The sequence below is a fragment of the Clarias gariepinus genome, chromosome 4 (genome assembly GCF_024256425.1).
Source record: "Clarias gariepinus isolate MV-2021 ecotype Netherlands chromosome 4, CGAR_prim_01v2, whole genome shotgun sequence".
Classification (NCBI taxonomy): Eukaryota; Metazoa; Chordata; class Actinopteri; order Siluriformes; family Clariidae; genus Clarias; species Clarias gariepinus.
This window is the reverse complement of record NC_071103.1, coordinates 11,917,909-11,940,505: the sequence shown is the minus strand read 5'-3', so window position 1 is coordinate 11,940,505 and position 22,597 is coordinate 11,917,909. Positions and strand designations below refer to the sequence as shown.

The 22,597-nt window shown below is 38.0% G+C and overlaps 1 protein-coding gene across 3 annotated transcripts in view; it reads right to left on the bottom strand.

The window, feature by feature from the left end:
- Positions 1-22,597, bottom strand: part of grik5 (glutamate receptor, ionotropic, kainate 5) — a 94,814-nt gene that overhangs the window by 27,913 nt on the left and 44,304 nt on the right. For 2 of the 3 annotated variants that reach the window (XM_053494400.1, XM_053494402.1), the window contains exon 3: positions 11,812-11,969. The exons of the other annotated variant lie outside the window; for it this stretch is intronic. The gene's annotated coding sequence lies outside the window, so the exon portion shown is untranslated. The remainder of the gene's footprint in view (positions 1-11,811; positions 11,970-22,597) is intronic. 3 annotated transcript variants of the gene reach the window in all.

The following is a 22,597-nucleotide window of genomic DNA, read 5'->3' as shown; positions in this document are numbered from 1 at the left end:
CTGCACCAAGTTTGATACTCATGTAGTCAACATATGCATTTCTTGGAAGTCAAAGATGGGCGCCAGTTTTCTGCTCATTGCCTCAGCACCAAGCAAATCAAGGGTACCATGTTTGACTTCAACATCTGGCCCAAGCCCTGCAGCATTAACAGCTTTCTAGTCAGAAACACCCACGTCCAGTGAACTCTCTAGATGAATTATGACTTGGCAGCAGACATGGCTAAATTTAATGATTCACTGGAGTGGGCTCTATACAGCAATTCTGACATTGCTGTAGGGAAAGAAACTGCAGTTCTGCTCCCAGTCCCTGCCTTTTTATGACTGGAGGTCTCAACACAACCTTTTTCACAAAAGATTTGTTGCAAAAATGGGTAGATTCCATGGTTTTAAAAAATTATTTTATTTAATGATTTAAACATTTTTGTAAGCAATATAGCTGCTTAAAACATTTGCTTTATGAAACAAATAGTTAAAGTACATAAATCTGTGTTGTAATTGTTTCCCTTCCCAAAGACCACAGACACTTAAAAGATTATTATTATTATGATGATGATTTTATTACTATTATTATTATTATTATTATTATTATTATAAATCTGAATACTGCTCTTTAGCCTTTTCCATACATCACAGGTATTTCCATAATGTATGCAAGCAGTGATTCCTCCTCTGATGCCCAGTGGAATCAGGATACTACTGGGCTTGGACAAGTTGCTCCCATGTCCCCTATAAAGAAGTTAAATATTTGAGACATACCCACCAACTTTACCCATATTATGGTGACTGGCCATATGCCTGTAAAAGCAGACCACACATTTTTATTGGTATTTGAATGGGTTCCAAAATACTGGGTATGGGTGTCTATTCTGGATGTTAGTATTGATGATAGTGATTCATCCAGGTTAGTCTAGAGTTACCATAAGTGATTATACAGTATTGTCCAGTAGTTGGAACCCAAATGCCACAGCCTGAAACATGTTCTTGTCTCAGTTCAATAAGCCCAGGTATTGGCTTGCTGGAGACACAGGGCATCCCTATCACAATAGTTTTCCCCCACACCTGCTGATTTTTAGAGCATAATATAGAATTCAGAAACTAGGTCACAAAATGTTGTATTTGTCACAGAGCGAAGCATTGTTTCCCCAGTTGTCAGAACACCCATGCATCATCTTTCTTAACCAGGTTGCTATTTTAAATAGATAGCCCTCTTGAGCTGAATCACCAAATGAGAACTGCAACTTTGATGTTGAGGAAACACCTCTAAACGCAAGAGATTGAAGCACACAGATCCTGTTTATGTGGTTTTGCAAATTGTGCTTAACTCATCAGCTGGCCCTGGACATTGCCTGCTTTAAAGTACAATCCCAGTCCACACTAGGTACAGAAATGGTTAGCTATCACTTGCACCTTGGATGCCATTTTCCATGGTTCATTTGCTTTTTACTGCTTTTCTAATGGGAATGAGACATCTCCACCTACCATGGTCCCCTAGGAGCCTAGACTGAAAGCTCTTTCTTGGACTCCCTTGGAGTCTCATAAGCCTTTGCAAGATACAGAATTGAAATAGCTATCTCTGAAAACTACGATTGGCTTCAGCGAAAGTTGGGAAGTTAAGTGCGTTAACTATAAGCTTGCTTTGCAGACATGAGTAACCAGAAAACTCTAGAGTGACCTTGTGGTTGAAGATTATTTTTTCCCAACTTTGTAAATCAGTGTACTGACCTTGCAGTTAACCAGTAAATCACGCCTTGCTGTGCTTAAAATGCACCCTATGGCATTAGTTCTCCTCACAAAAATTCTTGTTTTTAAATCTGTTTGCCAGGAGATTCTTGACGTTTGGCTTTTCTCTTTTTCTCCCGTTCCTGAAAGTTTTCATTATATTCTGCATTTAACAGCTGCATTTGTATGTGTTGAACTGCTCAATCTCCAGGTAGTGCTCTGGGGGAAAAAAAGTGTGATATGGGCAATCGGGCTTCTTTTTAGAGTAAAAACTGGCCGTTTAGGGAGGGATGGTATCCATTTGAATTGGTAAGGTGCTGCTCATATTTTATGTACTTTAGCTTATAGTCTTTTAAAGGCATAGTTAATAGCTGATAATTCCAGGGCCTCGGCCAGGCAGCAGAGTAACAGGCTACATCGACCATCTGCTAACTGCCTTGAGGCATCAGATTTCAGATTCCAGATTTCATTCTATTGAGTCACTGTCTTTTCCCCAACATAAACAAAGATACAGAAAATCTCTGAAAGTTTATTGTAGTAAACTGCATAACATAAAATAGTCCATTTTAAACACGTCATGGCTTTAATGTTAATACAGTACCAGTAAGCATTATATCTCTTGCATCTAGTTCTTTTTGAAAATAAAAATATCAGAAAGCAGGGAATAAATGTACTTGTCTAACTGTAATTTAAATTAGAACAAATGAGTATGAAACTCTAAACGGGGCTATCCCCAAAGACTCAATGAGAGCATCATTTTTGCGCCTCAATGGGCATCACTCGGATATAATGGGGCCAGTCACAACGGTGGGCGTACTGTTAATTTAATACTTTTATTTAGTGTAGATATACAACATAGTCATCCTCCCACAATCTAAAATTAACCGAGTGCCTCATTTCGTATGTATTGCATCTCAGCCATTACAAGCATATTAGCTGCACAATCACAACAGCTCTAGTGTTCTCAGCTTTATTGACAAAACTTCAGTTTATTGGTTTCCCCTTTAACTCCAGAGAAATTAATCAAGTGACTGAATGCAAAAAATGTAATGCTTTGCTATACACTGGATAATAATAATGTCGCCTAATTCGAATATACTGTAATTACAGAAAAATAACTTGAACCTGGGTATAATTATAATTTTTTTTAAAGGACCTTTTAAAATGTAGAAAGTAAATGGCACCAAATTACAAAGGTGGCGTTCCAGATTGCATGGAAGCAAGAAAAAGCTGCATAACTAAAGTATAGAAAGACTCAGCTTATTACTGCACTCTAATAGAAAATGATTAAAATAATCTTAGATTTAAACCTTACTAGGAATGTGACAGACACTGATGCACAAATGCCAACTGTATGAATTATCAGTGACTTGATGTTTTTATCTTGACAACATCTCCAAGATTCCAACTGAATCCTGTACTTACAGTAGAAATGAAATCACATGCAGGAAATAGTTCACTCAGGTTTTGCAAATGTGTGCGTTTCGATGGATGGATGGATGGATGGATGGATGGATAATTTCTTACTTACAAAGGGAAATTATAATAATTATAAATTGGAATTTTACAATTTTATCCGGCCTTTCATCCACATGCAAACGTAGTTTTGATAATTAAAAACTGAGCTTTTGGAAAACTCATTCCAAAGTGAAGATTTTCCAAAACTCTATTTTCAGTGGTCTTCAGTGGACAGGGGAAACGGAGATTTTGGTTTGTTGTAATGTAATCATCATCATGTGCTAGTCTCCTTGATTTCACGTCAGCTTTGTTTATAAGGATATTTGGTGCAATGGTGGATTTACGTAAACTAGTGACTGTGTAAACCTTGCTTACAGGATTTTTTTACAAACATCTTCATACACGCACAGCTACTCGCACATTACATTAACGAACAGAGGTGCCTGAATGTACTACAAAGTTCACTGCTGCTATATTCAAAACTCTGACGATACAGACCCCGCAGACGAGACGAGACAGACTTTTACATAGCACAACCGGTAATGACGTTTTGTCTAGGTTTCTGATTGGCACTCTGTTGATTAGGGATGCTTATAACAGCACTTAACAGGACGTTTTGCATTTTCATGTGGACAAAGACATTTTTAAAATGCAGGTCTAGTGGACTGAATCTTTTAAAAATAAAAAGAATCTCGTTTTTTAAAAATACCTGGCTATGTATGGACATACCTGTATGCTTTACCCAAATCAGCTGACGAACTTATGACTTACAAAAGGTGTTTAAAAAGACAGTTAGGCTGGAGGCTAAGTAACTTTTTCCTACTTAATTCTGACAAGACTGTAATATTTCTACAAGGCGGAGAAAGATAAAAATAAGGTTCCATATTACTCAATATTTTTCTATGGCCTTCCAGTTGTATTTTGTGCAGTAGTGAATGACCCTGGTTTGACTACTGACCCCAGTTTTTTATGTAAAACCCAAGTGTCCATGAGGCCAGGGGTAGCTCAGTGGTTAAGGCATTGGACTAGGGTTCGGATGATCCCAGGTTTAAACCCCACAACCACCAAGTTGCCACGGTTGGGGCCCTTGAGCAAGGCCCTTAACTGCTTGGATGTATAATGAGATTGAATGGGGAAAAAATGTAAGTCGCTTTGAATAAGAGCGTCTGCCAAATGTATACAGTATGTATTTTTTGAAACCGTGCCAAGCTAAAAACTATACTGTAATCACATTATAAATAAAAACTAGCTCTGAACTCACTAGTTTCATGAATCCAGTCTAAGACAATTTTTGCTTCATGACATGGTCAATGAAGATACTGTAGTGATTAGAAGATGGGGAAATGGTGGCCGCACAAAACAATAATACTTAAATAGGACATTCACCAAACATAACACCACCCCACCAACCTGTACTGTTCACATAAGGCAAGTTGGGTTCATTAATTTATGCTGTTGGTGGGATTAGAATTTGGCACCATCTCTGTGCTTAAGCGAAAATCATGGTTCATTTTTTAGCTTTACCTGTTCAGTTTTTTTTTTTTTTTTTTTTTGAGCCCATGCCCACTGCAGCCTTAGCTTTCGGTTCTTGGATGACAGAAATGGAACTGGATGTGATGTTTTGCTGTTCAAACCTGCTGTTGAAATCTCACTCAAAATGTGATGTGTCTCTAAAATGCTTTTCTGATCACCACAATTGTACAGAGTGGTTATCTGAGTTACTCTATTTTCAACTACTCTGGCTTTTCTATATTGCTCTTGCTCACTGACATTTTTCCATCTACTAATCTGCTGCTCACCATACTGTAGGAGTAAACTTTAGAGACCAATCACAGGAGATCAGGAGTTAAGAAAGAAGGTTCAATTTCATTGTATGCACAGAACAAAATGACAATAAGGATATTAAATTCAATTCCATTCAAATACTCAAACCAGCTCCCATGCCATCAATAATTTTGTCATGTTCAAAATCACAGGCATAAAATTTTCCCCAATCTTTTGTTTGATATGAACATTACCCTTCATGCCATCTGGTATCTTCATGATGTTTTACATTGCACTATAGTATAAATGCATCCATGAATATGTGTGCATGTGTTCCAAATAAAGTGAGTATATCATTCTACGCACACACACGCTCACACAGAGGTACAGTATCTCGGTGTTTTAGGCTACCCCTGGCAGTAATCCTAGGCTCACAGACACACATTTACTTACATAACTAGCACTTCATTTTATTATCAACTAGTGGAAACAGGCTTATGCAAATGTAATACCTAACCTTCAACTGGGTTAATTTACACACAATTGCAGTTCCCAAAATGATCCTCAAATACCAAGGGTGCTAAACTAATCATGCTGAAGAGGATGAATTAATCTATTTTAATCTTTGTGGTCTATCTGTTTGTTTTGTTTTTGTAAGAATTGCATATTAATTACCGCAAACATGCAAAATGGACAGACTAAGCATTTCTTATTAGAAAGTAGCATAATGTTGCTATCTATCTAATCTGCATGCTGTTATCAAGCTTGCATATTTTCATACCAAAAAACAACAGCGCAGGAAAATTTTGTGAACTAAGAGCCCTTTATCCCTTTCATACATACACACATACACTACAGACTCTACATAGAGTGCATAAGTGACATCGCCACCTTGACCATTTTACCTCTGTCCTTGAACATCCCATTCCAAAAGCATGGGAATGAATATGGACTTGGTCCCACCTTTGCTGCTATAACAGTCTAAGCTCTCCAGTAGATTTCGTAATGGGGCTGTGGGGATGTGTGCCCATTCTGCCATAAGAGCATTACCGAGAGAAGGCTCTGATGTTGGGTGAGAAGGCCTGGCACACAGTCAGATTTAATTTCATTCCAAAGGCAGTCAGTTCAGTTGAGGTCAGATCACTGTGCAAGCCACTTATGCACAAAAAGTTATGAGCTATGTTTTTATGCTTTATTTTTTATTCATGCTAAATGTTTGGGACCCTTAGTTCCAGTAGAGGTAAATCTCAAAATGTTCCATATTTCTTTAACAAGTTAACATGGGTCTCAGAGCTGTCTGTTAATGCAATGACTGAAATATGCATCAGATAATACATTTTTTATACCTACTGTATGTTATACAGTAACTCCCTTTATTTCACTTCTCCAAATGCACAGTTTCAGTATCTATGACTACGTTCACATTACCAGGCTGAGAACTCATGACTGCAGTTGCTCAATAGTTCAGGACTGGAGTTTCCTATAGTCTACCTGAGCCTCCAATAATGAACTGGAATTCATATTAACTTAAACACATCTCCTGTTATACTGAACTTCCAGTCTTACACAGTATGACGCGTTAAGTCCGGTTCCTCTCAAGGTTTCTTCCTACTGTCATCTCAGAGTTTTTCCTTGCCACTGTCGCTGTCGTCCTCGGCTTGCTCATCAGGGGTAAATCTTATTATTTTGATTTATATACATTCACAATTCATACATTCCATTTCGATAATTCTTTTGTTTGTGTAAAGCTGTTTTTTTGCGACAATGTCAATTGTTAAAAGCGCTATACAAATAAAATGTAATTAAATTGGAGTGTCGAAAATCTGATTTTTTTTTTTTTACGTAATGTGCCACAGATTTGATGTGTTTCAATCGGATGGAGTCACTTCTATGCAACTTGAATGAAAACAGGCAGATTGGAATTAATGCGACTTTTTACGTCATCAGTAAGCAAAAGCAACTAGCAACAGCTGCTAAAACAGCTAAAGGTGCGGCGTCTGGCTTTCTTTCTGCTTCTGGACTGCAACAAATACAGACAACTAACTGCTTGTTATCCAGAGCTAAATCCCAAGCATGTTTTTTTCTAAAATCTGTTCTTTGAAATTAATTACGGCATGGACAGATATGACCTGTTTTAACCCATATGGCTCAATTAAAGATGTATTAATATGTGTTTCAGCGGCCAGCCCCATCCACATTAGAGTCAGGTAAAAGTCACTTTGTAAAGTAAGTACCGTAATTATGAACATGAACTGTCATGACATGCAAATCCAAACTGACCAAAATAATGGAATTAAAAATGTGGCTTGACATGTAAATGTAGACTATGTACAGTAAATGAGCTACTACTGAGCTCCATTCATCCAGAGAACAATCTAAAGGCAAGGTATCTTCCTATATAATATTACAATAAAGGGAAAATCTGATTCACTTGTTTAAGCGACCCATGTAAAAGAAAAAACTGAAAAAAGACAAAAGGGCAGTAAATGTTTTTTTTTTTGGCAATGGTTTAAGGAAGAACCAGGTGATGGTCAGGTGTTCCGAAACACAGTACAGTGTTGATTAGCAGCAACAGCTGCAATCAAGCATTTGCGATAACTGGTAATGAGTTCTTCACTTCACTATGGAGGGATTTTGGCCCACACTCAAAATAGGTACAATTACAAAATAGTTTTAATTCAGCCATATTTGAGGGCCACAGCATCTCAATCAGACTGAATGCTAGACGTTGAATCAGATGTAACAGATGCCCAAAACTTTTGAGCCACCGGTCTACAGGATATTTGGCAGTAAAATCTTGGGACAATCCAGCTTTTTTTGGCAAATGTGAGACAAGCCTTTGTGTTGTTTTTGGTCAGCAGTGGCTTTAGCCTTGGAACTCTCAATAGATCAATAGATGCCATTTTTTTTAAAGTCTGTTTCTTATTGCTGAGTCATGAATACTGACCTTAACTGAGGCAAGTGAGGCCTGCAGTTCTTTAGATGTTGTTCTGGGTCCTTTTATGTTTTATGTGCTCCCATATGAGTTGTTGTTGTGCTCTTGGAGTAATTTTGGTAGGCCGGCCACTCCTGGGAAGGTTCACTGTTCCATGTTTTCTCTTTTTATGGATAATGGCTCTCCCCATGGTCACTGGACTCCCAAAACCTTAGAAATATCAGCCATTTAGTTGTTTATTTGTTCTTCAATTTCTTTACATGGCATGGTGTGTTGCTTTTTGAGATTGTTTACCATGCTTCACTTTGTCAGCCGGTTCTATTGAAGTGATTTCTTGATTCAACGGGTCTGGAAGTAATCAGGCCTGGGTCTGGCAAGTGAAATTTAAATGAAGTTTCCAAAAAAATGCATGTAAATCACAGGTCATTCATGATTTAGCAAGGGGAGAATCATCCTTCATAATCTGCATTTTGTATTTACTCGGGTTGTCTTCATGTAATATTAAAATTTGTATAATCCGATCTGAAAGTGTGACAAATATGCGCAAAAAAAAACAGGAAGGGAGCAAATACTTTTTCACAGCACTGGACATACACAGACTTCACACATACACCTACACATAAAACACTTGAGCCCTGACCTTAAAAAAGCATGCAATATTTATTTCTTCCCAGGGATGAAAATGATTATTTCTCCTCTCATTTTTTAGTTCCATGTATGCTGTACAAAGAAATGTGTGTTAATGAATGTGTGAATCCATTCTATAACACTGATCCAACAAATTCAGATATACTTCTTCTGATGCCCACTGTTTTCTCAAAACAGTCAGAGGAGAGAAAGAAACAGATAGAATATTTGCTGCACTCTTGGCAGTCTGCAGTGCCTTTTTATGAGAGCAAGAAAACCGTAAAATTGTGCCATCGTAATTATCAAGAGAGAGAAAGAAAGGGAAATTGTGAGTGAGAGAGCTAGAGTGAGAGCAAGAGGAGGGGGGCTCAGGGGAAGGGAGGAGTAGATAGCTGGCAATTCATTTGTATCTTCATCTTTGTAAGTAAGAAGTGAATCTGACAGTTACAATAATAGCAATGCGAAACACTCAATTGGATTTCGTTTCTGGAATGTTGAATGTTGGTCTTATAGAAAAGACGTTGCTCTCCGACCGCACTGCTCTAGCCATCGACGGTGGATTCAGACTTATTTCGGTGTGACTCCAGGCTCAGGAGTAGGAGAGAAACAAAAATAAGTTGTTATTATTTTCTCCTTTTCTCGCCTGGAGCTGCTCTGGAATGATTCCAGATGAGACATCTTCGTCATCTGCGTTTTGACCTTCTTGGCTTTCCGTAGGCAGATGCAGCAAGGGCTCAATAAAACTTCAAAAACCCTTTCCTGTCAAAATAAAGCCTGGTGTCAGCAGCAAACACACACCTATATAGTCTCAGTTCTATTTACACATGAGGGGCACGCACGCACGCACACACACACGCACACACACGCACACAAACACACTATCATGCTGAGCTTCCCCTCAGCACACCACAGGCAGAATTGCTACAGTTCAGTCACTTGATTCTCTCTCTCTCTCCTTCTCTCTCTCTCTCTCTCTCTCTCTCCCCTTGTCGGTCCAATCACTATGCCTCTGTTCCCGTCTGACAGTCCATCCCTCAACCCTCCTGTTCTTATTCAGGCTTTTACACTATATAATTATCCTACCTTTTCTCTTCAGTTCTCCTCTAATAGACCAACCACAAGTCCTGTCTAACAGATGTTCCAGTCTGCTTCTATGACTTCTCTTCACTTCTATCACGATTTCTGTGAAATGAAAATCTCCTCTTCTTTGGGTCACTCTGGAGCTCTGGCATTCATTGTCACTCCGACAGTGTCTTAAGCATAGTTTCCATAATCCTTTGTCTGCTCCAGCGGAAAGGACCCTGCTCGGTGACACTATCGACATGCAGTGCATAAATCTCAGTTATTTGTGTGGTTTGACAGTGAGACCCAGGTGACATTGAAGATGCATGCCCTGACACGTTCTCTCAGCTGGTGTCGTAGCTATCGCTCTTCCTCTGTCTCTTTTGCAGTAGGTGGGTGAATCGCAGTTCAGTGCTATCCTGCGGTTAAATTCAGATAATACTGATTTTGCTGCATGAGACAATAAGCTGTCTGCTTTTTTTTTTTTTTTTTCTGCGCAAATACAATGCAATCAAGTCCCTGGCAGAGAAACGGGTTATAGCCTTTTATTTAGTGTCATCATTAGTCTGTCAGGTATATATCAGCTCCATAACATTCACATTAATCTGCCAAATCTTTACGACTGCTTAGTGTGTTTATGCTTATTCTGCCAAACCACATAACATAAACTCTATAAAGGTTTAAACCAAAGTGACGATGAATTCTGCTTTAATGCTACGTAAATGTGTGGCAATATGTATTACATGAATATTGGACTCCAGTCTGATGGCATCAATAGAGTGAGTGATAAAGTCTATAGGTGCACTAAATGCTCCTGAAAATGATCCTGTTGTGGATCTTGTGCCAGGTCTACTGAGATCACACTGGAGATATCGTAAACATGAACATTTGTAACATGAGCATCAGATCTGATGCAACGGGAGGGTAAATATTTTCCCCAGATGTGCTATTGAATTGCTGAAAACATTTGCACTAAGATATGACCCTAAACATTGATTACTGTCTAAATTATCATGAGCTTTCCCGTGCTTAAAACTTGTATCAACGTTGGAATTTGAGTGGTACGTAATAAAAGTGTTGGGGGACGGTACTCTTTAAAGTAACTAATTATAGTACAAAATTACCGTCATTAAAAAGCAATTAGTTACATTACAGAATTACCTTCTGATAAAAGTAACTAGTTTGAGTACTTTTCTATTGCAGAAATGAAAACTTCTTTGTGATTCCTTATGCATGTTGTTTTAGTCAAGACCTTTATAATTATTCTACCATCATCACTCAGCGAAGTTTGGCCCATAATCTGTTAAAATAATAAAAAATCTGTTGAAAATATAACTAAATAACTGAGCACTTAAATGGCGGCCCTAACACATAAGATCACTTGTTACATCAAAAAAGTAATCCAAGTACTCTAATGCGTTACACCCAACACTGGTAATGAATATGTGAGTATGGCTTAGCCCCAATAAGTATGTAACATATAGTGCCTCGCTATTAAATTAAGATCAGCCTTTGTTTGTCACATATATATGGCTGTGCAGTGAAATTCTTTATTCTTCTCATTACGCAGCTTTGTTAGTAGACCGAGCTCAGAGGCCCAACAGCAGTAACTTAGCAGAGCCAGGAAACGAGTCGCCGACCTTCTGATCAGTAACTCAGAGCCTGAACACACTATTTAATTAATGCTATTAACAGTAATTTAGTGGACTAAATTAAAAATTAGCAGTACAAAAATTTTAACGGCTCTAATCTGAAAAATTAAGTAGCTACCACTACTTCTCCATTTCCTCCCTCTTACATTAATGTTATGCACCTACACCTACTATGTTGTAGTATAATGTCACGCCATCAAGGAAACCATTAGCAAAATCTGTTTGTCATGCCTTTAAGCAGATTGGACTGTAATAATAGAGCTTTAAAGTAATTTTAGAATTTTTATTATTATTATTATTATTATTATTATTATTGTTGTTGTTGTTGTTGTTGTTGTCTTTTGGGGTGCTAACAATAAATGTAGTGTCTAAAATCGTCTATCTCAGGGATCAATATGTATTAGGTTCAGGAAAAACAAACCTGCTATGGGACTGAACACAAGGCCACAGTGTTTACCACCCTTGTTTGGCATTTCGCTCTCTGGGAAAGGACTGTATTACCTTTTAATAAATGTAATTCCAAACCACATACATCAATCCTGCAAGAAAATGGGACACTGTGGAATTTGTGTAGCAAATAAAAGCAATTTTTACCCTGAGCAGAATGCCAACCATCAAGCTTTACTGATCAGTGTTATCGCTCCAGAACATCAGCGTAAACTGGATATAAAGGGAGTTGTTGTCTCAGTTACACCTCGTTCCAACACTCTCTGACGTGGTGATTCCTAATTCAGCCAGGCAGGTGATGTTTTCTGGAATGATGAACAGACAGACAGACAGACAGACAGACAGACAGAGAAAGAGCTGACTTTATATGTGCTATATGCTGTGCTGGTGAGCTGACATCAGCAAAACAGGTGTAATACACTAATACTGAAGAATCAAACAGCAGAATCCATTAACAGAATTACTGAGGTATCAGATGCCCTGCCACTGATGCATTTTATATGCAATAAAGTAGCAATAAGGTAACAATTTAAATTAACTCTGTAGATTAAAGCTGTATAAACTATTAGATCTCTGTTGTGTACGCAATTGAGATTGCTCAGCTCTTTTTAACTTTCTATAAGTGCACATGCATACTAGTGGTGTGTAAAGAAGAACATAAATTACTGTACTTATTTAGGAATATTTCTACTATACTCTTTGGTCACTAAGTATTAAGAATCTCTTATCTTACACATATGCTACCTACTGCAGTACTGAATACAAATAATAATAATAATAATAATAATAATAATAATAATAATAATAATAAATAAATGAATAATTAATAAATAAATAATTCTACTCAGATCAATTCAAATGAAAATGAAATCATTCTAAAAGATTATTCAAAATCTTTTCTGGAAATTTCTGCCCCGTTTTGTTAATGTGCTTAAGCAAACTGTATAGAATCAGCCATAATGGTATATGCATGGGGATCCAGAATTGTTTTTCCCAGGCTGATATCATTTGGCCACATGGGAAATTTTGAAAGCAAAAATAAAATTCTGTTTTCTAGATGTTTTGTGGCGGTTTATTCCCAACTGAATTTGTGAATAGTTATCAAGCTATTATGTACACGGATCAGCCATAGCACGAACATCACTCCCAGGTGAATTGAATACCACTGATTATGGTGACATGATCATGGTCACCCCAGGTTTATTTATACCTGAGCGGAGCAAAGGCCAGATCACCTGGTCTAATCCCACAGAAAAACCAATGTAGCACAAATTGATGAAAAAAGTCATTGCTGGCCATGATAGAAAGGTATCAAAAGATAGGTATCAGAAATGGCCTTTAAATTCTTCAGATATCAATCCTATGAAATACACCAGACAAACAAGACTAATCCAAGGAGGCACACCACCTCATAACCAACATCACCCAAAGCATTCACAGCCAACGTCCTTTTGCCAGAGACCACAGCACACTCCCAGAGGTCTTATGGACCAGAGCTCCCCCGGGGGTATAACGGATGAGAGAATTTACTTGCCCTTACTGATACTTGATTGCCCCAGGCAAGCAGTAAGGTCAAGCCCAGTATAAATACATTTGCTTTAAAATATTTCATGATTTATAATATATTTTGAAGCAAATATGTTAATGCTAGACTTGACATTACTGCTTGCCCAGGGCAAACAAAAATTGGGTTGGGCAAGTAAATTGTCTCATCCAGTCGCCTGATTTGATAAGTGAATAAATAGTAAATGCTAATAAACCCATGCATGCTTCCTCCTTGGCTTATAAACAGCCTAATAATCATATTCATGGCACATGCAGCAAGTGAAACACAAACAGCCTATCATTTAACAAGTGTAAAGTTCAGTGGCACCCGTGTTGTGCAACAACAACAGGAACAGCATGCAGACAGTGAGGGAAGTGTTACTGATAATGTGCTGGAGGACAGGTCAGCTCACCACTATGGCAGTTTTTGTTTTTATCCGTTGAAGTCTAATCGATGAACACTGTTGCATGTAATGAAGTTTGACAAATTGCAGTTTATCTTAAAATGCTTAATATGCTGCCATCCAGAGCAGACAAAGAACACCATCAGACAAACACTACCAGTTTGTTTCACCATTTAGAATCTACTGCTCAGCTTAATGTTGGCCAGCCATCAGGCAATTGAGATTTGACCCTCAACTTCCTCATACTGCATGTAAAGTAGGGTGGTTGCCCATCTCATATAATACATTGTTGTTGTTTTTTTGTTTGTTTTTTTAAAAAAGGGGGTATAACGTTTCGTGTCCTGTATTTTTGTACACTGTGTGCCATAATTACACTTCACAGTGTTGAGGAAAAATATTAAAGTGAATAAACTCAAAAAGGCTTCAAAATAACTCAGTGTTATAGGGCAGAGTATGATTTGTGCGTGCTTTGAGATTAAACCTTAGTGTTACTGCTGTCATGGTTACGGTGACTCAGTAGCATGATTGCTGGGAAAAAAAGGTCTTGAAGTGGAAGTTCACCTGTGAAACATATGAAACTGTCGAAATAGGAAAAGTACAAAAGTAGGTTCGGGCAGTGAAATAAAACTGGTTCTGTCTCTTATTTTACAAGATCAAAAATGGCAACCTGTAACTTCCTTCGGGTAGATGTGTGCAATATTTTCTATATTGTATATTTGTATATTTGACAGATTATGTTCTGTATTATATTGTTGTAGGCATCCAAGGCTCACCTATGCTCATAGGGACCAAAGGCCACCCTGTCTGGTCTGATCCCAGGGCAAAGGCAATGGAGCGCAACATCATCTCAGCTATGTACTTTAATTAAACGTTTTATATATTACATTTTAAAAATTGTCCAAATCCCAGTTGATTTCGTTTTTTTTTTTTTTTCTATGAAATGAAGTAAACATCTCAGCCCTGTGGCAGTAAAAACTGAATGTCAAGCCCTGCTATGTAAATTTGTGTTAATAAACACAGATTCAGTAGATTTGCCTCAGAGCTCCAACGCAAGGCCAACACTTGACATCACCGTTTGGACACAAAAATCATTATTTGCAAAATCGTTATTTGTCACATAGGTGCCATATGGGTCCCTGAACTTCAACCCCCTTCCAGCATGCAATACTGTCACATGAGTCTGACTGCATTAGCCTTATCATTTTTCCCCTAATTTAGCCAATTCTCACCTGTCATAAGGACACTCCCACATCAAGGTAACAACTACCGACCGAAGGCTATCACATATTTCCTCTGAGCCAAAATATACCTGATTCTGCATTCCTGAGCTAGCAGATGCCCACAAATGGTTAGTTTCCACCCAAAGAGCGTGGCTACAGATAGCTGTGGCATCATCATGATCTCCGGACACAGACCAAAGTTACCAATATGTTTAAGAGATGTGGAAGTGAACATACAAAACTCCACATCAGCAGTCACCTAAGTTCAGGATTAAACTCTGGAGCTGTGTGGCAGCAATGCGATACAGTGTTGCTATTAACAATGCAGTACTGTGCAAAAGTCTTGAGCCACCACTCTTTCTTTGTGTTAATTAAATTAAATTATGCAGATTCAATTAAAGAAATGGGAACAAATGTTTTACTGTGACAGGTTGCAAAGTGCCTAAAGATACAGTACGATTTAAAAATTGGCTGCTTACGTAACAACCTCAGCAGGACCTCATTTGCCCTCTCGTTTTTTCCAACCAGTCAGCATTCAGCATCACCAGTATACTAATCACCGGCCTGATCATCTGTCACCATCTGCACCAGTTTCTCACTGGCTCATACACGTAAGTTAGCTTAAATGATTCCATAGGTCACTGCGTGGTTTAACAAACAAAAAACATTTATCTAAAACTGCTCATGTACAGGAACAGGACTGAAAATGAGAGCCAAAAAAGGCTATTCCTCAAGACTATATCAAAAATCCAAGAAAGTCTGGCTCTTTGGAAGCAAACCATGAATAAAAGTTGGAACCTTGCTTAAGACTTTTGAACAGTTCTGTATATGTACTGTTTTCTGAAGGGTTATTTCACTTTGGTCCATCGGGTCATTTACTATAATGGTATAATTACTGACCTTTTACTATAGAGTGCTTCAGGGCCTCAAACAGTGAAGTTTGAACCTGAACCCGAGTTACTGGCCGTGTGATGTTTCAAATGTTCTCTCTGTGTCTGTGTAGGTGTCTCCAGGTTCTTATAATAAAAAAATAAAAAATAAAAAACCCTGCTGGTAGGCGGATTAGCTACACTTACTACACTGACTACACTGTGTGTCCACAAGTGCTGGGGCGGTGGGCATATTTTTATATCTTGGTGGAAGCATGTGTCGCCTGAAGAACAGGAATATCTGAGAGTTTTGACCTTGCCGGGACACATGGCTGGTCCCCACGAGGAAAACTGCTTCTTCACAAAACAATGTTTTTCCCCTTCAATTAATTAATTAATTAGTTAATTAGTTGATTAATTAATTAATTAGTTATTTAATTAATTAGTTAATTAATAATATCCACTGCGAGAAGTAGTATGGGGGAAGCAGGGATTACTCAGGGTGTCTTCTTCACTGTCCACATCCACACTAAATGAATGAATGGATGAACAAACACACATACACTTCAATTAGCAGCAGACTATCATTAATTCTAAGTTGAATATACAGTACATAGATTTATCTGTTTCAGTGACTGGCAGAGACATCGATTCTTTTGCCTTGAATCACTCGCACACACACACGCACACACATACCGAACACAGAGTTTCTCCAGTAAGCGTGTCACATGGCATTTTCTCTTTCAATCAGTCTTTTGCTCAGCCAGTTTTTGCTGCTGTGGCAACAGATATTGTGAGGAGACGTGGAGGAATACTGTACAAAGGCGATACAAAAGGGAAAAAAAAGCATCAGCAGGGTTTGATATAACAATGATTAAATTTAATATAAAGTATAACGTTGCATGTTTAAGTGGATATGATTCCTGTAACTTTACTCTCCTTCTCCCAAACTGCATTTGTTGTCTCTGCTTTTTAATATTTGTTTCTCAAACACATATCTGCCTTTTTCACTCTATATGAAAAAAGTCTTTCATCACGCAGTATAAATATAGAAGATGGCCGCATGAACCTCTCCGAGATTATGAGGAAGATCGCGTATCGTGGAGTGAATGTGTGTATTTATGTCGTATTTGTGTTCCAGAAGGGTGTCTCAGTTATTTACAGTTCCGGCCTTGAATTTAAGTGCCTTTTGCAGTGTGATGTCGCCCACAGCAATAATTCCAGTGCCAGGGCCTGACAATTTGTTGTAATTACAATATTTCACACTGAAATACACAAAAACAACTACGAGGAATCCCGTTTGAGAACAAGATCAAATATAGAAATATAACAGTTAAAAAAAAAATTTAAAAATAAAAGCTGCAAGGAATCATTGTCTGAATCATCCACACTCCTGTTTAACCTTGATGGAGTGATATAGTGTCACGATGGTGTTTTTTTAACATTATAAGAAATTTATATTCATTACTAATAAACCCAAATAAAAATTACATTGTAATAAACACATATAAACAAATAACATTATAATAAATCCATAATTTATTACAGTTTCATATTTACAGTATTCACTATATACTGTATAACGTATGATATTCCATGTAATGGCAGTGGTAGTGGTCAGGTATTGGCTAGAAAAATTGTTATAAATTAAGGTATTATCTTTTAGTCGTAGAAGTAAATTAAAAAATTGAAAAAAAAAGTTTTTACGCTTTAGAAAGAAAGTAATCCTATAATAATTTATCATATCTAGTGTGTAATTTGCTATAGGACATGAGGCCAAAAAATGGAAACTATGCCTGATTGGGCTTACACATATTCAGGGCTGAATTTATTAATGATGTCACACTCCATGGTAGTTGTTAATGACTCATATAAAAGTTAACATTCAGGACTTCAAATTGCATTTTTTTTTATAAGCATTTTTTTTTTACCTAGTTTACTAGGGTTCACTCGCTCACTTACTCATCGTCTATACTGCTTTATCTTGTACTGTACACAGGGTCACGGGGCCTAGAGCCTATCCCAGGAGATTTAGGGCATGAGGCGGGGTATACCCTGGACAGGGTGCCAATCACACTGTATGATTTACACACTGTGGCCAATTTGGGAACGCCGGTTAGCTGCATGTCTTGCCACTCCGGGAGGAAATGTCAAGGACTGTGGGAGCGAACCTGGGTACCTGGAGGAAACCCACCAAGCACAGAGAGAACATGCACACAGTCCTCGAGACGGGAATTGGACCCAGAACCTGGAGGTTCAAGGCACCATGCTGCCACCTACTAGAGTTAAATGTTACAATTTTAGTACACCATTGTATACAGTGATCCAATAACTACAGTAAGTATATTAAATAACAAATAAGCTGGGCTGTAAATTCGATCTCTCTTCCAGTGCTACTGTTGAGGATTGAATTGTTTGCCCAGCAGAGGGATCGCACTCCTTCCCTTTTCAATCAACAGCTAAACTCAAAGGCATCATACTGTACTCAACAATTTCATGAACACTCTTTATGTTTTGTACTGCTAAAAGGTCTTGATTAAACAAATTGAAACTTCAGTTTACTGTGGGAAAGGGCCAAACAGTACACTGGAGATTTAATGGTCCGAGTTAATTTTTATGACATCATTAAAGGGAAATACCACAAAAAATCCCCCTCACTACAGATAAGGTAAGATTTGGTTGACTGGGGATCATGCAAGCTCTTGTAACACTCATGCCAAGCTTTTATAAACAAATTGTTAACACTTTGAAGTGGAGCAGATGAGCAGAAACGAGATGAAACCTTTTAAAGATTTTAAAGATTCAGAACGGTTTTTCTGTGCTATATTTTCACCATGATGTACGTTACACAATGTTTAAAGAATTATTTAACATACTGTAAAACACATGAGCTCTGTTTCAGACATGCACACAACCAGCACCTTCCAACACACACATGAAACAGAAATGAGTATAAATTTAGACAGAAATGGATGCGTTATCGCTTCATATCTACAATAAGGCAAACAAGAGACTGGTGAAAAATGTCTTAGTTACCGCACTGAGGGCAATTAACCCAGATCAAATAAACCTGAGGCCGCCATTTTGCACAGGCTTATTTTGGCACCGCAACCACATGGTTAAAATGTTTATCAGACTACTGGTGAGGTGTCATTATGGTAATAGGCCATATGCTAAGTGGAATAAGCAGAGATTCGGTATGATGAGATTTTGGAAGCGCAAACATTTAATAGGAGATTACCGTTGCCTTGTTTCATAGCTCAGTGAATGCATGCATAATACGTGTGTGTGTGTGTGTGTGTGTGTGTGTTCAGTGGACTTTCCACGTTATTTTGTATGCTGCCTAGGTTTTAATTTGTCGAGCCCTAACTCAAAGGAAGATAACCGATGCTGATGAGTAACATTTTCAGCCTTAATCCAGTGTAAGATAACAAATGTCTTCTAAATGAAGTTCTCTGTATCTCATTAATTAGGCCTTGCCATTTGCTCACTGTGCGCCATCTCAAAGTAGAACTGCTCGGTTTGCTCACTTCAGCATGAAATTTAGCATAAATAAATGAAGACTCAGACAACATATTTATTAACGCCTCCTTGAAAAGCAAATCAATTGCAAGTTGTAAAATGTAAACAAATAATGTTTCGAATATCATGATTGCAGTTATTGGAATATTTTTTTTCTAGACTTCTTAATCCTTAAAATTCAAGCAGTACAGATGCGTACTGGCAACACAGCAATGGCCAATGACTGATTTAAAACACCAGATGCTTATATGGAAAGGGAGGCTTCAGACATCCGGGTTTTCAAATACAGTATTTCACGAAGCACCGAAGTCATCATTACTTTAAAAATGTGTACATTTTTACCGCTACTGGAATATGGGAATGATGCCATAAAAAAGGTTGTGGAAAAAAATTTTTATTAAACAAAATGTTTTTTTCGTGAGGTTTTTAGTCATAGAAACTAAAAACCATAAAACACATGATCATATGTATCTGTGCTTCTTCTTTACCCATTTTTTTTTACATGTTTGTATAGTTATGCTCATGTACTAAAAAATGGTATGTCACTCACTATTGCACAATCCTGGTGTATATTTATCCCTATATATTTACTAAAACCTTGTAATGTAAAATGCAAAAAAAAAAATGAGGGATAAAATGCACGCAGGCTGATAGCTTGGTAGCTAAGCTATCCTGCTAGGTAGGTTAGTACATTTACATTTAGGCATTTGGCAGATGCTCTTATCCACATTTTTATTTCATTACACATCTGAGCAGTTGAGGGTTAAGGGCCTTGCTCAAGGGCCCAACAGTGGCAACTTGGTGGTTGTGGGGTTTGAACCTGGGACATTCCAAACCGCAGTCCAATGCCTTAACCACTGAGCTACCCCTGGCCCCAGTAGTAGGTAGAAAGCTATTGGTAGATAGATAGGTAGCTTGGTAGGTAGGTAGGTACTGTAGGTAGGTAAATTAGTAGGTAAGTATATAAGTAGGTAGCTGGCTAGATTGAAAGTACTGTAATGGATGGATGGATAACAAAGCAATATAGGTACAGGAGGTAGATAGGAAAGCAGGTAGGTAGGTAGGCTAAGTAGGTAGGTAGGTAAATCAGTAGGTGGGTGGGTAGGTAAGTAGGTTGGTATAACTGTAAATAAATGGTTAAGTAGTTAGGTAAATCAGTAGATAGGTATGTAATTAGGTAGCTAGCTAGATTAAAAGTAAGTGGATGGATGGATAGAGTAATGTAGGTACAGTAGGTAGATAGGAAAGCAGGTAGGTAGGTAGAGAACAATAAAAACCTCTCAAAGACCTTAGTATAAAATCAGTGGTGCTACAGCACATGAATGATAAAATGACACACATGAAAGTGTGAGGGGGAAAAGGGACAGAGAATATGTGTGTGGCAGGAGATGTACAGAGAGAAAGCCAGTGGGAGGAGGCAGAGTGGGAGTATATGGAGGATGCTATATATAGCCGTAGGGTTATGGAATAAAAGACAAGAGGTATCATAGTATGCGTTTGATTGCTTAACTCTCAAAGCCATGGCAACCAGCCTACCAGCTACATAAAAGTGTTCATGTCCAAACTTACACACACACACACACAATCTAGCACACGCACATGCGCGGGTGGCATACGCCAATGTGTTGGATGATGTAGACTAAATGTTCATCTCAGATGAGGTCAAGCTCTGATCTAAATCAGCAGCATACACTCTCATTTCATCACAAACAAACACGCAAAATCTTAGGTTCATGCACTTAGTCTGTTTTTAGAAATGAGAGAACAGCAGATCATAAAGATTGAAACATCCCATTCCAAGTAATCACACAGGGATGTGTGTTTCACCAAGATTTGGCTGATGCACAAACCACCAGCCACGTGTAGAAACAAGCCAGAATTGTCCAGAGTGTAAATCCAAAAAAACAAAAAAAGTCTCATGGCCTCTGATGCATCAAAAAACGAGCGGAGAACTTTGATTGTTCCTCCCAGCGTGCTGAAGCGAGGCCGACAGGTGTACAGATCTTAAGGATTTTTGATGGGGTGCTAGTGTGTGTAGGTGTATGTGTGCACAGAATGTAGATACACATACAAAGTGAGTGTGTGTGTGTATATCTGTACTTTTTGATTCACAGACCTGGAAGCAAGAGAAAGTGGAGCAGAAATGAACTGCAAGAAAAGCGTGGCAGGGTCGCAGAGAACAAGCGATGCTTCTCTGTTGTTTTTCTCCGGTGAGAGAGAATAAACACAGAATATTTTTTTGCAGTAACTTTATCCTTGAGGTCTAGATTGAGGACGTAAAGGCCAAATAAGTTTTCAAATCCAACTAGGCAGTAACAACAGATAGGAAAGCTTCAGGCAGCAACAAATCTCCCAGTAATTTTACATGACATGAGGAAAAAAAATAAAACCGCAATAAAGCATTACGTGAAATTATTGAGATTTTAACGTCTCAACTTATGTTGAAAACTATATTAATGCAATTTAATCAATCGGTTACAATATCCTAAAGCACTCTAGTACTAATACTAGATACTGTATATTTCCATTAAAAAAAAGTATAAGGTAACCCGCCATGTCATAGATGCTTATACTGTAGGTATCTTGTGCAGTCTATAATTCAGCCTTTACTTCCTTTTAAAACCGACTGACAAGTTATTTGTACAACTTTAAAAAGCATGTTTAATAAGTCAAGATTTCTTTTAATATAGAGAATAGCAAACTATCATATCTTCCTCAGAATAAAGACAATTTGTCATCCTGAAGCAAAAAGCACATTGTCATGACAAGTGACTAATGAGCAAGTTTTAGTTTTGCAACAACAAGCATTTGTAGACATAAATTAATTCCAGCATCATATTGAAGGGTTCAATTCGACAAGGTAAGGAGGGTCTTAGTTAAAAGGAGCTTCTCCCTTATTCAGTCAGGATGTGGGCTAATCCAAAAGGACCTATTATTCACATAAAAAGGATACTTGTGGATAAATGAGCGATCTGTTGGAGAACAACCAAACGTTCGTCAATTTCTGTCAGCAAACAACGAGGTGCAAATGGCCAAACAGCTCCAAGAGCTTCAATCTGCTCCTACTTTTCACTAATGGATGAATAAGAGAGCAGGAAAGAGATTCAAGAGCTGTCTGATTAAATAGTAAAGATGGCCACAAAACAGGAATCCAACCACGGAGTCTCTCAACATTATGCACGACACATAAGGCTCGGTTTGCCAGGTATGACATATTTATACTGGCGCTGCGATGGCAGGGAGGTGTAAAATACTACTCACTCAGATTCACATGGTGACTCAATGCGGCGCAACTATTGTGTGTACGTTACTGTATATGGACATGGACATAATTAGACCTATACATCATGAACAAAATGTGATCTTTGCAAAA